Genomic DNA, 16,548 nt, shown 5'->3' on the forward strand with positions numbered 1-16,548 from the left:
AAGTCAAACTCGGCCCCACCGATTTGATTCATCCGGCGCCATCGAGTTCACTTGACATAGCCACTGCCAGAAACCCTAATCAGTTCGGTCTCACCGATAGGATCTCGGTCTCACCGAGATGGCCTTGCAAACTCTCGGTTGCATGTTGCAATTATTTGCTCTCACCAAAATATGCAATAGGCCCCACCGAGTTTGCCTGACCAACTCTATGTTTGCCTATTACTGAAATCCGTCTCACCGAGTTTATGTAATCGGTCAAACCGAGATGAGGTTTTCCCTAAACACTAGCACATCGGTCCCACCGAGTTGATCATGTCGGTCCCACCGAGAATCCTAACGTTCGCATTTTGAACTGAATCAGTCTCACCGAGTTCACCTATTCGGTCTGACCGAGTAGGGTCAAATGTGTGTAACGGTTAGATTTTGTGTGGAGGCTATATATACGTTCTGATGGCTTTCTCTTGAATAGAGAAGGGGGTGGAGGGGTGCCTACACTTCCACTACTCATTTTCCGAGAGAGAACCACCTACTCATGTGTTGTGACCAAGACATTCCAATCCAACAATAAGAATCTTGATCTCTAGCCTTCCCCAAGTTGCTTTCCACTCAAATCATCTTTCCACCATAGCCAAATCTATGAGAGAGAGTTGAGTGTTGGCGAGACTATCATTTGAAGCACAAGAGCAATGAGTGCATCATCAACACACCATCTATTACCTTTTGGAGAGTGGTGTCTCCTAGATTGGTTAGGTGTCACTTGGGAGCCTCCGTCAAGATTGTGGAGTTGAACCAAGGAGTTTATAAGGGTGGAGATCGCCTACTTCGTGAAGATCTACCCAAGTGAGGCATGTCCTTCATGGGCAATGGCCATGGTGGAATAGACAAGTTTGCTTCTTCATGGACCCTTCGTGAGTGGAGACCTCCGTGGACTCGCGCAACCGTTACCCTTCGTGGGTTGAAGTCTCCACCAACGTGGATGTACGATAGCACCACCTATCGGAACCGCGCCAAAAATCTCCGTGTCTCCAATTGCGTTTGCACACTCCTATCCCAACCCTTTACTTTCTTGCAACTTGCATGCTTTACTTTCCGCTGCTGATATACTCTTGCCATGCTTGCTTAAAATGTATTGTGAATGCTTAAACATGTGCTAAAACTCCACCTCAACCTGAAGAAATTAAAAACTGCTACTTTTGTTCATTGAGGGTCTAATCACCCCCCTCTAGACACCTCTTCTCGATCCTTTCAATTGGTATCAGAGCATTAGTCTCCATTGCTTTGGTTTAATCACCATTGGAGGAAGACGGATGAGTCTACGATGGGGATTTTTAGACGTAGAGTGCCTATGCTTGATGGAGAGTTCTTTAATGCTTGGAAAGATGAGATGCTTGAGATTTTCAATGAATATCACTTGAACAAGTACATTACTAGCCCTTGTGTGCCCCTTATTGATCCCTTGCATCCTACCCCCGATGAGTCTCTTAACATGATCCGCAATATTAGAACTATCAATCTTATCTTTAGAGGATTGCCTAGAAATTTGATTGTGTGCTTGCCTACTCTTGAATGTGCTTACACCATGTGGAGATTTCTTGAGGAACGCTTTCCAAACTATTCCTTGAAAAATCTAGATGAAATTCTTCAAAAGCCCATAGCTTTTCATAAAATGAAACCTAGTGATCCTAAATTTGATGATTGTCTATTTGAGCTTCGTGACCTCATGCATGCCAAAGGAGATGTTGGAGTCATTAGTAGCATTATCTCTCAAGTCATTAGAATTCATAAAGATGCACATTGCCATGGTCATACATCTAATGAATCACTCTCTCTAGGTGATGATCAATCACAAGACGATGTTGAACATGGATACTATGATGAGGATGATGATATTGACTTTGATCTTGATGAGTCTATGAGACACTTTGGTCTTATGGCAACCCTTCACGGCTATATGGCTGGAGGAAAGGAATGAGTTCTTGATAGTGGATGTACCGATCACATGACCGGAGACAAGGATATGTTTCGTGTGCTTGCTGAAAATGACGGCCCATGAAAGTATGTCACTTTTGGTGATAACTCAAAGGGTAAGGTGGTTGGCCTTGGTAAGGTGGTCATCTCACATGACAGCTCCATCCAAAATTTCATGCTCATTGAATCTCTTCGCTATAATTTACTTTCCGTATCTAGACTAGCCGATTTCGGTTTCAATGTGCTATTTACCGAAGTAGATTGCCAAGTGTTTCGAAGAGATAATCATAATATGGTCTTTACCGGTATACGTAGAGGTGATCTATACATTGTTGATTTCACTAAAAAGGCTCAACCTAGAACTTGCTTAATTGCTAAATCTTCTAAAGGTTGGTTATGGCATAGAAGGTGAAGTCATGTAGGCATGCGAAATCTTGACAAGCTTATTAAAGGTGATCATATCCTTGGAGTTAAAGATGTTATATTTGACAAGGATGGACTTTGCAGTGCTTGTCAGGCAGGTAAACAGGTTGGAGGAAGCCAGCCCGTGAAAAACATCATGACCACGAGAAGACCGCTCGAGCTGCTTCATATGGATATTTTTGGTCCCAACACCTACAAGAGTGTCGGTGGTAACTCGTTCGGTTTAGTCATTGTCGATGACTTTTCAAGATTTACGTGGGTGTTCTTTCTTGATGATAAATCACAGGTCCAAAAGATCTTCAAGAACTTTGCTAGCAAGGGCCAAAATCAATTTGAAGTGAAGATCAAGAAGGTTCACAGCGACAACGGAACGGAGTTCAAGAACACCAATGTGGATACCTTTCTTGACGAAGAAGGGATTTCACATGAGTTCTCGGCTACGCACACACCTCAACAAAATGGAGTTGTTGAGAGGAAGAACCAGACACTTATTGAGATGGCGAAAACGGTGCTTGGTGAATACAAGACGCCAAAACACTTTTGGGCGGAAGCAGTTGAGACAGCTTGTCATGCAACAAATCGTCTATATCTTCACAAGCTACTCGGCAAGACGGCATACGAGCTTCTCACTGGTAACAAACCCCAAGTTGGACACTTTCGAGTATTTGGCTCAAAGTGCTATATTGTTGATAAGCATCGTTGTTCAAACTCGGTTACGGCTCAAACTCCCGCACTTACCGTGTCTAGAAAAATTTCACCCGAAATGTTGAAGAGACGGTAGATGTGAAGTTTGATGAATCTAACGGCTCGCAAGTAGAGCAATTGCCAATTGATGTAGGAGATAAAGATCCCTCGGAAGCAATTCAAGACTTGTCTATTGTCAAGATTCACCCAATGGAGGTGAAGGAGAGTACCTCGTCCGTTCAAGTGGAAGCCTCAACCTCACGACAAGGTGAACCACAAGTTGACTTGGGGGCATCCACAAGTGGAACACGTCAAGATGAAGGAAACGAGGAAATACATCAAGATGAACCTCATCGACCTCCCTCTCCACCTCCACAAGAGAACAACAACACAAACAATGAAGAAGGCCAAGAGGAAGAACAAGATGATGAAGACGATGTTCCACCCCGACCCAAAAAAAAGCTCTCATGAGTTAGAGCAAAGTTTCAAGAGACCATCCCATCGAACAGATCTTTGATGATATTCAAACCGAGAGAATTACTCGCTCTAAAACTCGTTTGGCTAAATTTTGTGAACATTATTCATTCATCTCTAGTATTGAACCTATGAAGGTTGAAGAAGCTCTTGATGATCTGGATTGGGTGAACGCCATGCACGAAGAGCTACACAACTTTGAGACGAACCAAGTGTGGACATTGGTAGAAAAGCCGGACAACAGCCAAAATGTCATTGGAACCAAATGGGTGTTTCGGAATAAGCAAGATGAAGATGGAAAAGTTGTATGCAACAAGGCCCGTCTTGTCGCCCAAGGCTACACTCAAGTTGAAGGTATGAACTATGGTGAGACATATGCCCCCATTGCTAGACTTGAGTCCATAGGCATCTTACTTGCTTATGCGAATCACCATGATATTACATTATACCAAATGGACATTAAAAGTGCTTTTTTAAATGGTGAAATTGAGGAGGAAGTTTATTTTAAACAACCTCCCGGCTTTGTTAATCCCAAGAAACCCGATCATGTTTACAAACTTCACAAAGCTCTTTATGGTCTTAAACAAGCTCCTAGAGCGTGGTATAAATGCTTGACCAAGTTCCTTACTGAAAAAGGCTTTGGGATTGGAAAAATTGATTCTACACTTTTTACTAAAAGGGTTAACGGTGAATTATTTGTGTGCCAAATTTATGTGGATTATATCATATTTGGTTCGACTAACCCTCATTTTAGTGAAAAGTTTGGAAGGCTAATGTCGGAGAAGTTTGAGATGTCTATGATGAGTGAACTCATATTCTTTCTTGGTTTGCAAATCAAGCAAACTAAGGAGGGTACCTTTGTTTCCCAAACAAAGTATACCAAGGACTTATTCAAGAAGTTCAACATGCAAGAAAGCAAATGTATGAAAACACCCATGCCTACTAGTGGACATCTTGACTTGACTAAGGATGGCAAACCGGTTGACCAAAAGGTTTACCGCTCTATGATTGGTTCATTGTTATATCTATGTGCCTCCCGTCCCGATATTATGATAAGTGTGTGCATGTGTGCACGATATCAAGAGGCCCCTAAAGAATGTCATCTTAAGGATGTGAAAAGGATAATGAGATACTTAATTCATACACCAAACTTTGGCATTTGGTATCCTAAGAGGTCTTCTTTTGATCTTGTTGGCTACTCTGACTCGGACTATGCCAGTGACAAGGTTGATAGAAAATCCACTTCGGGTACTTGTCAATTTCTTGGTAGATCTCTTGTGTCTTGGTCCTCCAAGAAACAAAACTCGGTATCCTTATCCACCGCAGAAGTGGAATACATTGCCGCCGGTTCATGTTGTGCTCAACTACTTTGGATGACCCAAACTCTTAAGGACTATGGGATACATGTGAAACATGTTCCATTGCTTTGTGATAATGAGAGTGCCATTAAGATCGCTCATAATCCCGTGCAATATTCTCAAACTAAGCATATTGAAGTTCGTCATCATTTCATTTAAGATCATGTTGCTAAAGGAGACATCAATCTTAAGCATGTTCGTACCGATAAGCAATTGGCGGATATATTCACCAAGCCACTTGATGAGAAAGTATTTTTATGTTTGAGAGGTGAATTGAATATCATTGATGCCTCAAACTTGGAGTAGAAACTCCATTTGGATACATGCAAGGCATGAGCCCTTTGACTATCCTTGATATTTCCCTTATGATGATGATCATATGTCTTGGATCCTACTTGTACCCTTGCATGTTATCTAACCCTTGTAGGTACTTGGATGAGCCCAAATCTATGAGATTGCAACCCTCTCACATCTTGAGCAATCTCTATATCACCAAGTCTCTACAATATGGTGGTTGAAGACAAGGAAGCATGAATCCTCTCAACATATCCTTTGACAATTTCTATATATCAAATCTCATTTGATATCAAGTTTTATGATTGTCATTTTGGATACACAAGTGCTCTTCCTTGCAAGACTAACCCATGTAGGTAGATGAACTCAAACTACAAATGATGCTCCCAACTACATCAACCTTGAGCATCCTACACAAGTTCGACTACATGATCAAGATCAACACCACCACCCAAGGTACGTTATTCCATCTTAGAGAAGCTTCACCCCAAGTCATGGGTCAAAGCAGCTCAAAAAGATGTGAATACATCAAAATGATTAAACGAAAAATGGTAACCCCATTTTGAGCTTAAACGATGAGTATGACCTATGATCAAGTGTTCTCACTTGACTCCTCAGTCAATATACTCTAACATAGGTGACTTTGTCGTCGACCCTTTCTAGATTAAGTTCTCTCGTGTTTCTTCATGTTCTTGCATTTGTTTCTTGCTTGTTCCCCTTATTAACAAAAAAACTTCTTCATCTAGATTTCATTTCTCTTTGTTAGTTATTCTCTGTATTCTATGCATTCTCTGCATCTAATTCATTGCAAATCTTTCAGTTAATTCCCTGCAAATCTTTGTGAGATCTTATTTGCCAAGTGAGCTGAGATGACAATTTTTTTCCTCTGTTTTGAACTCGGCCTCACCGATTTTTGCCTACCGGCTAGACCGAACTGCAAAAATACATTGCAAACTATTCATCAGTACAACCGACAAGGACAAGCCCTGTCTGACCGATATGCATCATCTATGACACCTCCAACTCGGTGTCACCGATGAAAATGAATCGACGTTACCGATCTCACTACTGAGAAAACATTTTGCCATTGCAATTGCCATTTCTTCTCCAGCTCCACTCATTGTTTCTTTTCCTCTACTGGCATCTTAAATTACATGCTGCTTTGCAATGTGACTCAAGGACCAAACCTGTTTGACTCCAGAAGATCCCTTCTTGGAAATTGATGTCAAAGGGGGAGAGAGAGCACATCAAAGCTTATCACATAGGAGAGCTTCTCCAGATGCTTACTATCCATAGAGGAGAGAAGTCACATGTCTTTAAGAGGGGAAATACATGTTAGTAGATGTTACTTTGCTCTGATGTTCTTTGTTCTGATTTTCTTCTTACCCTATCTTCTCCCATTATCCAATATCAGATTCAGGGGGAGAAAGAGTTCACATCTAAGGGAAGAAAATCTTTGGAATTCATTGCATATCTTTAATCCTTGGGGACATGTCTATATCCAAATAGAGTACTAAGTGCTCACTTACTACATGTCATCCCAGTCTTGGTACTCTTGTGGCCTTCTCAATTTGCTCTGATTAGTAGGTGTTCTCGTGTTATCTAACCCTGTTTTCTCAAGTTCACCTCTCCTAAAGCCAACTCAAGACCAAATGGTAAGTATACGCATCACACTCATGTGCATGATGATCTCTTGCTGATGTACATATTGTTTGCAAGAAGGACTCATGAACGTGAAGGTACATTTCCTGTATTTACATCATTTGCTCTGATGCATATAGCCAAGATACATGTAACTCGTTGCTTGCTCTAATGTGCTTATGCATTCACATGCTCTTACATATTATCTTTACATGATTGCATACATGTAGGGGGAGCCTATGCATGTTACATGTCTTTCCAAAGCTTTACTTGTTATTCTTCACATCTTTATCTAAAGATTTGTTGTATGTTGTCATCAATTACCAAAAAGGGGGAGATTGAAAGCACAAGTGCTCCTTGGGTGATTTTGGTAATTAATGTCAACATGTCTCTTGTTGGACTAATATTTTCATCTAGTATACTTCATAAAGTTCAACAAAGGTGTGGCATGGACAAGAGGATGTGGAACCCTTTCAAGATGCTAAGGTCAAATATTGGCAAAAGCTCAAGACTCTTCATCTCTATTTTTAGTGATCCAAGATCACATTGAGTCCATAGGAAAATCCAATACTATTAAAAGGGGATGAGGTGTTGCTTAATGGTCTACTTGCTCTAAGTGCTTAGTGATATGCTCCAAAGCCCTCAACCACCCTCTCAATTCCAAATATGTCCTAAACCTAAAGTAAAACTCGGCCCCACCGATTTGATTCATCCGGCGCCACCGAGTTCACTTGACATAGCCACTGTCAGAAACCCTAATCAGTTCGGTCTCACCGATAGGATCTTGGTCTCACCGAGCTGGCCTTGCAAACTCTCTGTTGCATGTTGCAATTATTTTGGTCTCACCAAAATATGCAATGGGCCCCATCGAGTTTGCCTGAACAACTCTCTGTTTGCCTATTACTGAAATCAGTCTCATCGAGTTTATGTAATCGGTCAAATCGAGATGAGGTTTTGCCTAAACCCTAGCACATCGGTCCCACCGAGTTGATCATGTCGGTCCCACCAAGAATCCTAGTGTTCACATTTTGAACTGAATCGGTCTCACCGAGTTCACCTATTCGGTCTGACCGAGTTGGGTCAAATGTGTGTAACGGTTAGAGTTTGTGTGGAGGCTATATATACCCCTCCACCCCTTCTCTATTCAAGAGAGATCCATCAGAACGTGCCTACACTTCCACTACTTATTTTCTGAGAGAGAACCACCTACTCATGTGTTGAGACCAAGACATTCCAATCCAACCACAAGAATCTTGATCTCTAGCCTTCCCCAAGTTGCTTTCCACTCAAATCATCTTTCCACCATAGCCAAATCTATGAGTGAGAGTTGAGTGTTGGGGAGACTATCATTTGAAGCACAAGAGCAAGGAGTTCATCATCAACACACCATATATTACCTTTTGGAGAGTGGTGTCTCCTAGATTGGTTAGGTGTCACTTGGGAGCCTCCGTCAAGATTGTGGAGTTGAACCAAGGAGTTTGTAAGGGCAAGGAGATCGCCTACTTCGTGAAGATCTACCCAAGTGAGGCAAGTCCTTCGTGGGCGATGGCCATGGTGGGATAGACAAGGTTGCTTCTTCATGGACCCTTTGTGGGTGGAGCCCTCCGTGGACTCGCGCAACCGTTACCCTTCATGGGTTGAAGTCTCCACCAACATGGATGTACGATAGCACCACCTATCGGAACCACGCAAAAATCTCCGTGTCTCCAGTTGCGGTTGCACACTCCTATCCCATCCCTTTACTTTCTTGCAACTTGCATGCTTTACTTTCCGCTGCTCATATACTCTTTCCATGCCTGCTTGAAATGTATTGTGAATGCTTAAACATGTGCTAAAACTCCAGCTCAACTTGAAGAAATTAAAAACTGCTACTTTTGCTCGTTGAGGGTCTAATCACCCCCACTCTAGACACCTCTTCTCGATCCTTTCACAAAGCCTCCTGAACATAGGAGATCGTTGAAGCACGTTGATGCCTTGTGAGAACCCAGCATTCCAAAGAAAGCATGCCAAATCCTTGAGTCATGTGATGCCATCGCTTCTAATATGATGGCGGCCTCTTTGTGTGACCTTGATACATTCCCCGCAAACCTTTGGGGCAGTTCTTTCATTGCCAATGCATGCAGTCAATTGATCCGAGCATTCCTGGAAACCCCCTGACCTCTCTAATAGCCAACAACTTCTCCATGTCCTACGCATTTGGTTCTATAAGATAATCAGGTCCAAACACCTCCACCACGACACGGGCAAACTTGATAGTAGTCTTCAGACATGTGCTCTCCCCAACATGACCATCTCATCAATGACATCTACGACAGTACCAAGTGCAAGCTGTTGGGGAACGTAGTAATTTCAAAAAAATTCCTACGCACACGCAAGATCATGGTGATGCATAGCAACGAGAGGGGAGAGTGTTGTCCACGTACCCTCGTAGACCGAAAGCGGAACCTGTCGATGTCAAAACCGGCGGATCTCGGGCAGGGGGTCCCGAACTGTGTGTCTAGGGTCGATGGTAACAGGAGACGGGGGACCATGATGTTTACCCAGGTTCGGGCCCTCTTGATGGAGGTAATACCCTACTTCTTGCTTGATTGATCTTGATGAATATGAGGATTACAAGAGTTGATCTACCACAAGATCGTAATGGCTAAACCCTAGATGTCTAGCCTGTATGATTGTGATTATGACTGCCTCTATGGACTAAACCCTCCGGTTTATATAGACACCGGAGGGGCCTAGGGTTATACAGAGTCGGTTTACAAAGGAAGGAATCTACATATCCGAACGCCAAGCTTGCCATCCACGCAAAGGAGAGTCCCATCCGGACATGGGAAGAAGTCTTCTGTCCTGTATCTTCATAGCCCATTAGTCTGGCCCATGTTACATAGTCCGGACGCCCGAGGACCCCTTAATCCAGGACTCCCTCAGTAGCCCCTGAACCAGGCTTCAATGATGATATGTCCGGCGCGCATACCGTCTTCGGCATTGCAAGGCGGGTTCCTGCTCCGAATACTCCAAAACAGCCTTCGAACACAGAAAACGTGTCCGGCTCTGCAAAACAAGTACCACACGCACACGCAGAGAGTATAATATTTCACGAGTCCAATCTACTGACAACTTTTGTAGCATGACATCACGTCGCTGCCCGGTCATTATTTCGAACCGTTTCTTTTAGCCTCCCGCTCCATGTTTCAAGATGCGGTTTTATTGGCACGTCTTGTTGAAGCAGAGATCATGTCCCCTTATTGCAGGATTCATCAATACAGGCATGGGTAATCCAACCGCCCCGTTGGCATGATTCCTTGGGAATAGGCAAGTTTTAAGGCCCATGAGGAGGCGTTCGATATTCATCGCCTTTATAAAGGGATAAGGATTCTACCTTTTCACCCACACCTTGTTTCTCTCTGCCCATCCATTCTCGAGCTCCAGCGCCCAAGCTTCCGTCCTCTCCACCTCAAAAAAGCACTCTAGCCATGTCCGGATCTGGAGCGCAGGGCAAGTGGATGGTTTCCTCCGTCAAGGAGAAGGACATCACCAAGCTCCGGGAGGCTGGGTACTTAGCCCAGGAAATCGCCCACCGGCTTCCGGCAAAGGGGCAGATCATCCCCAACCCGGAGCCCCATGAGAGGGTGGTATTCAACCCCCACTTCGTCCGCGGATTGGGATTCCCTCTCCACCCATTTGTCCGCGGACTCATGTTCTACTATGGGCTGGATTTCCACAATCGGGCCCCCAACTCCTTCCTCAACATCTCGGCATTCATTGTCGTGTGCGAGGCCTTCCTCCGCATCCCACCCCACTTCGGATTGTGGTTAAAGATCTTCAATGTGAAGCCGAAGGTGGTGGGTGGTCAACACGCAGAGTGCGGAGGCGCTATGGTGAGCAAGATGCCCAACGTCACATGGCCCAAAGGTACCTTCGTGGAGACCGTCTAAGGGTGGCAACAACAGTGGTTCTACGTCACAGAGCCTTGCGACGCCACCTGGGCCGCGGCTCCCAAATTCTAGTCCGGAGCCCCGATGCGGCTCACCTCCTGGCTAGAGAAGGGCCTGGACTGGTCTTCGTCAGACGAGCTGACAGCGCTTCAGATGCGCATCAGGAGCATGGTAGACAAGAACATCAAGCTCGTCAATGTGATTCAGGTGATGCTTGTTCGCCGGATCCTTCCATGCCAAAGCCGGACTTGGCATTTGTGGGAGTTCGATCCGGCCGAGCACCAGACCTTGTAACAGTTCTTCGGCACTACGCACGAAGACATCTGGAAGGTGCTCTTTAAGGCCAACGAGACGTGGCCGGCGACGACCGAGGACCGTGGGCACGACCTGGCCCATCCCGCCAGTCCGGTAAGTTTTTCGTATTTCAAGGTGTATCCTTTACTTGCATATTCAAGGAAGATGTCTAAGCTTCCCAATTTTTTTTAGGGCTGGACAAAGAAGGCGGAGCGGATTCAGTGTCCGGCTCCACTGCCCGAGGAACCAGCTATCCCGCTTCTGACGAAGATGCTGGTTCCGGCGCCCTACTAGGCGCCGGAGAAGAAGGCCAAGAAAAAGGCCAAGGAGACCAGAAGTGGCCTCCGCCATAAGGGCACTTCGGACGTGATGTCCGAAGACGCAGAGAACCACTCCTCCCCCACCGAGGACGACAAGGAGGAGGAGGAAAGCAACTCCCCCCCAGAGGGAGGAAGGAAGAAAAGGGCGGCCTCCACGCATCTGGAGGCAGAGGCGTCCAAGAAGGGGATGGTCTCCCTCGCGGACAACTCCGCGTGGGACATCGATAACAGCTCCGAGTGGCGCCCCAGGGATAAGCCCCTGGCCGAATCGTAAGTACTCAAAGACTCAATCATATATCCGGCTCCTTTACTTCATGGCTTTAACATGTTAAATCATGCACCGCAGCCCGGCCCGTTCCGACCTCCAGCGATCCTCATATACGGGGAATTCGCTGGATCCGAAGGTGATGGACAGCGGGTCCCTTCCAGCGGCCTCTTCTCCCAATACTACTGAGGATGCTGAAGTGCTGTCCCGAAGGACCCTCCCGGCTCAGGGGGAGGCATAGGAGGCCGTCACGGTGGCGCCAGAGGATGACACCTCAGCCGCCGGACACATGGGGGAGCAGATCCCCATTGAAACTGGCGATGGGGGCTGAGGGAGTCCTGGACTAAGGGGTCCTCGGGCGTCCGGTCTATTATCCGTGGGCCGGACTGATGGGCTGTGAAGACACGAAGGCCGAAGACTATACCCGTGTCCGGATAGGACTCTCCTTGGCATGAAAGGCAAGCTTGGCGATCAACTATGAAGATTCCTTTCTACGTAACCGACTCTATGTAACCCTAGATCCCCCGGTGTCTATATAAACTGGAGGGCTTAGTCCGGCAAAGATTATTCATTACCATAGTCATACAGGCTAGACTTCTAGGGTTTAGCCATTACGATCTCGAGGTAGATCAACTCTTGTAATACTCATATTCATCAAGATCAATCAAGCAGGAAGTTGGGTATTACCTCCATAGAGAGGGCCCGAACCTGGGTAAACATCGTGTCCCCTGTCTCCTATTACCATCGACCTTAGACGCACAGTTCGGGACCCCCTACCCGAGATCCGCCGGTTTTGACACCGACATTGGTGCTTTCATTGAGAGTTCCACTGTGCCGTCCTCAATAGGGTTGATGGCTCCTCCTATCGTCCATAGCGGCGCTGTACGAGGGGAAACCTTCTTTCCCGGATAGATCTTCGTGTTCGGCGGCTTCGTACTGCCGGCCAACTCGCTTGGCCATCTGGAGTAGATCGATAGTTACGCTCCTGGCCACCAGGTCAGATTTGGAAGCTTGAACTACGTTGCAGACATCCGTGGAGACTTGATCTTCGACGGATTCGAGAGCGTGGCGATCGCTCCCCCTCGCTCCGATGAACATGACTTAAATCTATCATCGAACCACATCCAGGAGATGGTTCCTGTTACTGCTTTGGCCTTAGATCCAGAGCGGATTGTGCCGTCCGAGGTCACAGGGTCCGCGGCGTTGGAGCTGCACACCGACTCAACCTCATGCAATACCTGCGTTACCGGAACTCCGAACTCGTCTCCGGCTATAAACTCCAAACCACGCACATCTGCGGATGCTGAACTTGATCGTTTATCGATCTTTGAATTCAGTGCCGCAGGCATCTTCCAGCACTCACCTTTGGCGATGTGTTAAACTCTTTAAAGAACCTGTCCTTGGCAGGGGACTCACAGCCGAACTATGTCCGGTTCGCACTAGGGGCTGATAACGGAGAATTTTGCTTCCCACCCGCCACCCACTTCATAGCCACTATCGAGGACATAACCGACACGCTTGATTACGGCTCCGAAGACATCGACGGCATGGACGACGATGATGATGAGGAGCAGGGTCAAAACCCGCCATTTACTGGGCGATGGACGGCCGCTTCTCCGTACGACGTGTACATGGTTGATACACCTAAAGAAGCTAACGATGATGACAAAGAAGATCCAGTTGAGAATAAACCTCCTGAGGCATAGTCCAAGCGCCGGCGTCCTAAACGCCGTTCTAAGTCACGTCGCTTAAAAGACATCAACACTGGCACCGGAGAAAATAAAACTCCGGATGACGCCGAAAACAATGAAGACCCTGCTGGAGCAACATCCGAACAGGAGGAACAAGAAAACAGGCAAGCCAGCCCTGACGAACAGCCCACAGACGACAATTCAGAGGATGATAACTACCTTCCGCTCTCCGAGGATGAGGTAAACCTTGGTGATGAAGACTTCATCGTGCCTGAGGAACCTCTCGAGCAGGAGCGCTTCAAGCGCAGGCTAATAGCCACTGCAAAGAGCCTAAAAAAGAAGCAGCAATAGCTTCGAGCTGACCAAGACCTGCTCAATGACAGGTGGACTGATGTCCTGGCAGCCGAAGAATACGACCTCAAGCGCCCAGCCAGGAGCTACCCGAAACGCAGATTACTACCTCAGTTCAATGAGGAGGCGCCGGAGCCCATGCCTCCCTCGTGCAATGCGGACCGACCACCACGCGGTCAGGATAGTGCGGCGGACAGACCACCCCACAGTCAGGATAAAGCGGCAACTCAGGCCGAACAGCAGCCCGCCCCACCGCCACGAAAAAACAGAGATAAAACAGCTCGGGATTATACATACGACCTTCGACATGACCTACACGCAAGATCGACCTACGGATCGCATGGGCATGCCTCGACACGCAACGACGGCTACATATTCGGACGTGACAAACCTAGCCACGCCCGGGCCGAACACCTCAAACGGACTCCTTCGGAAGTACGTCACAGTGTGGCCCAACATAGAGGCGCCGCACACCCTCTTTGCTTCACAGACGAAGTAATGGAGCATGAATTCCCAGACGGGTTCAAACCCATGAATATCGAATCATACAACGGAACAACGGATCCCGCAGTATGGATTGAGGACTTCCTCCTCCATATCCACATGGCCCGCGGAGATGACCTTCATGCCATCAAATACCTACCACTAAAACTCAAAGGACCAGCTCGGTACTGGTTAAACAGCCTGCCAGAAAATTCTATTGGCAGCTGGGAAGATTTGGAAGATGCCTTTCGCGACAACTTCCAAGGAACATATGTCCGGCCACCGGATGCCGATGACTTAAGTCACATAGTCCAGCAGCCCGGAGAGTCAGCCAGGAAGCTCTAGACTAGGTTCTTAGTTAAAAAGAACCAAATCGTCGACTATCCGGACGCGGAAGCCCTTGCGGCCTTTAGACACAGCGTCCGGGACGAATGGCTTGCACGCCACCTCGGTCAAGAAGGACCTAAATCCATGACAACCCTTACTGCTCTAATGACCCGCTTCTGCGCGGGAGAAGACAGCTGTCTCGCTCGTAGAAGCAACAGTGCCAGCGACCCGGGCACTTCCGAAATCCAAGACGGCAACGGCAAGCCACGACGAAGCAAATACAACAGTCGCAATGATAATGAAAGATCACGCGACACAGCGGTCAACGCCGGATTCAGCAATCCCAAGCCCAGTCAACGGAAGAAGCCATTCAAGGCGAACCGAGACGAACCATCCAACCTAGACAGGATATTGGACCGACCCTGCCAGATTCACGGCCACCCCGATAGACCAGCTAATCATACCAACAAAAACTGCTGGGTCTTCAAGGAGGCCGGCAAGCTCAACGCCGAACACAAGGGGAGGAGGCCGCCAGGCGACAGGAACGACGGAGAGGGTCACCAACGAAATACCGGGGGTCAGAAGCAATTTCCCCCCGAGGATCGACTAACCCCAGAGCGGAAATAGCAGTTCGGCTTCTGCCGCCCACCTCTTATAAATGCAAAATTTGTACCGCGCATACATCACTACGCACTCAAGATAACATGGGCATTGGCGGAAGCACAATACGGACAAGCCTGCAAGCATTCCCGTAACATTTTCTATCTATTTTCTTTTTATTCCTTTCTTTATTATCTCTTGAAAACAGGTGACGAAAAGGGCAAACATCTAAAACTGACTCTATCGGAGTTCGGATCCGTACACTCACCTAAGGGGCTACGTCCGTCAAGGATCCCCCTCCCCGAGGACAGGCGGCGCAGACGTGCGACAGGAGGTCCAAAATAACTTTTTGTAGACCGCACTCTTTATTTTGAGCCTGTAATATGCCTTTTTTCCTCCGCATTCGACCTTGGGCATGTCAAATAGCCGGGGTTGTGGTCTTTATATATAAGGTAATCATTGGCATATCGCTCAGGCCCAGTAAACATTATCCGAATTAATCATTCGTGTCTTTTCACCAATGAATATGGCTCCTAGGGTTGTTTCACGGATATACCTCGGCATAACCTACCAGGGGCTCGGTATGGGAACAAATGAGTTACCAACAAAGTCCGAACAGCTTTATAGCGTACTTCGGCGTCACAAATTTGGCTTTATATGCATCAGCTCCTAATCATTGTCTTGGGTCAATAGTTGGGTTGCCCGGCTCCTGTGCTTGCTACCCTACGTTCCGCTCCATCGGCTAGGGTAGTAAAGGGAGAACTACTGCGATTGTGCTTCCGGTTCATCTGGTCAAGTACCTCAGTAGAGAAAGCTGAAAACTGACTGTCATGATGCGGCGAGAGCTGGTCAACCACTTGACGACTTATTGGAAACCTTAGCGATTCTCCCCGTGTCACACGAAGGATCTTTTTCAGATCAAATATGTAAAGCATCGTATTATAATACGCCGCATACATACCAGGGGCTATGTCGTAGACCCACCATAAAACTCCTATGGCTAAATGAAAGCGTTAACGCCCTATAGTCCGATTGCCTGGTTCGCCGCATTATCACCTCCTTCATGGACCAAGACGTTGGATCAAGAGTGATTAAATGCTTTTCCAAACACCCCCGTACTTCCTACGAGGGGGCAAGCCGATGGCCGGAAAACTTTCAGATTACATTAAAACGGCCGCACAAGAGGAACACAAGCTTTCGAGCAACACATAAAAATAGATTAACTATAAAATTGTCTCTTAAAATTCTCTTACACCTCACTCGAATATTAAGTCTTTCGAGCATTGACCCTCTATCAAGCGGGCGGCCTCTAAGACGTCTTCAAAATAATGCTCCGGTTCACGGTGGTCCTTGCCCTTGGGTGGACTCTTCGCCGCAACATCGATGGCCTTCATCTTCTCCCAAAATGTCTTGACTCGGGTAAAGGCCATCCGTGCACCCTCA

Source organism: Aegilops tauschii, chromosome 6 (genome assembly GCF_002575655.3).
Source record: "Aegilops tauschii subsp. strangulata cultivar AL8/78 chromosome 6, Aet v6.0, whole genome shotgun sequence".
Classification (NCBI taxonomy): domain Eukaryota; kingdom Viridiplantae; phylum Streptophyta; class Magnoliopsida; order Poales; family Poaceae; genus Aegilops; species Aegilops tauschii.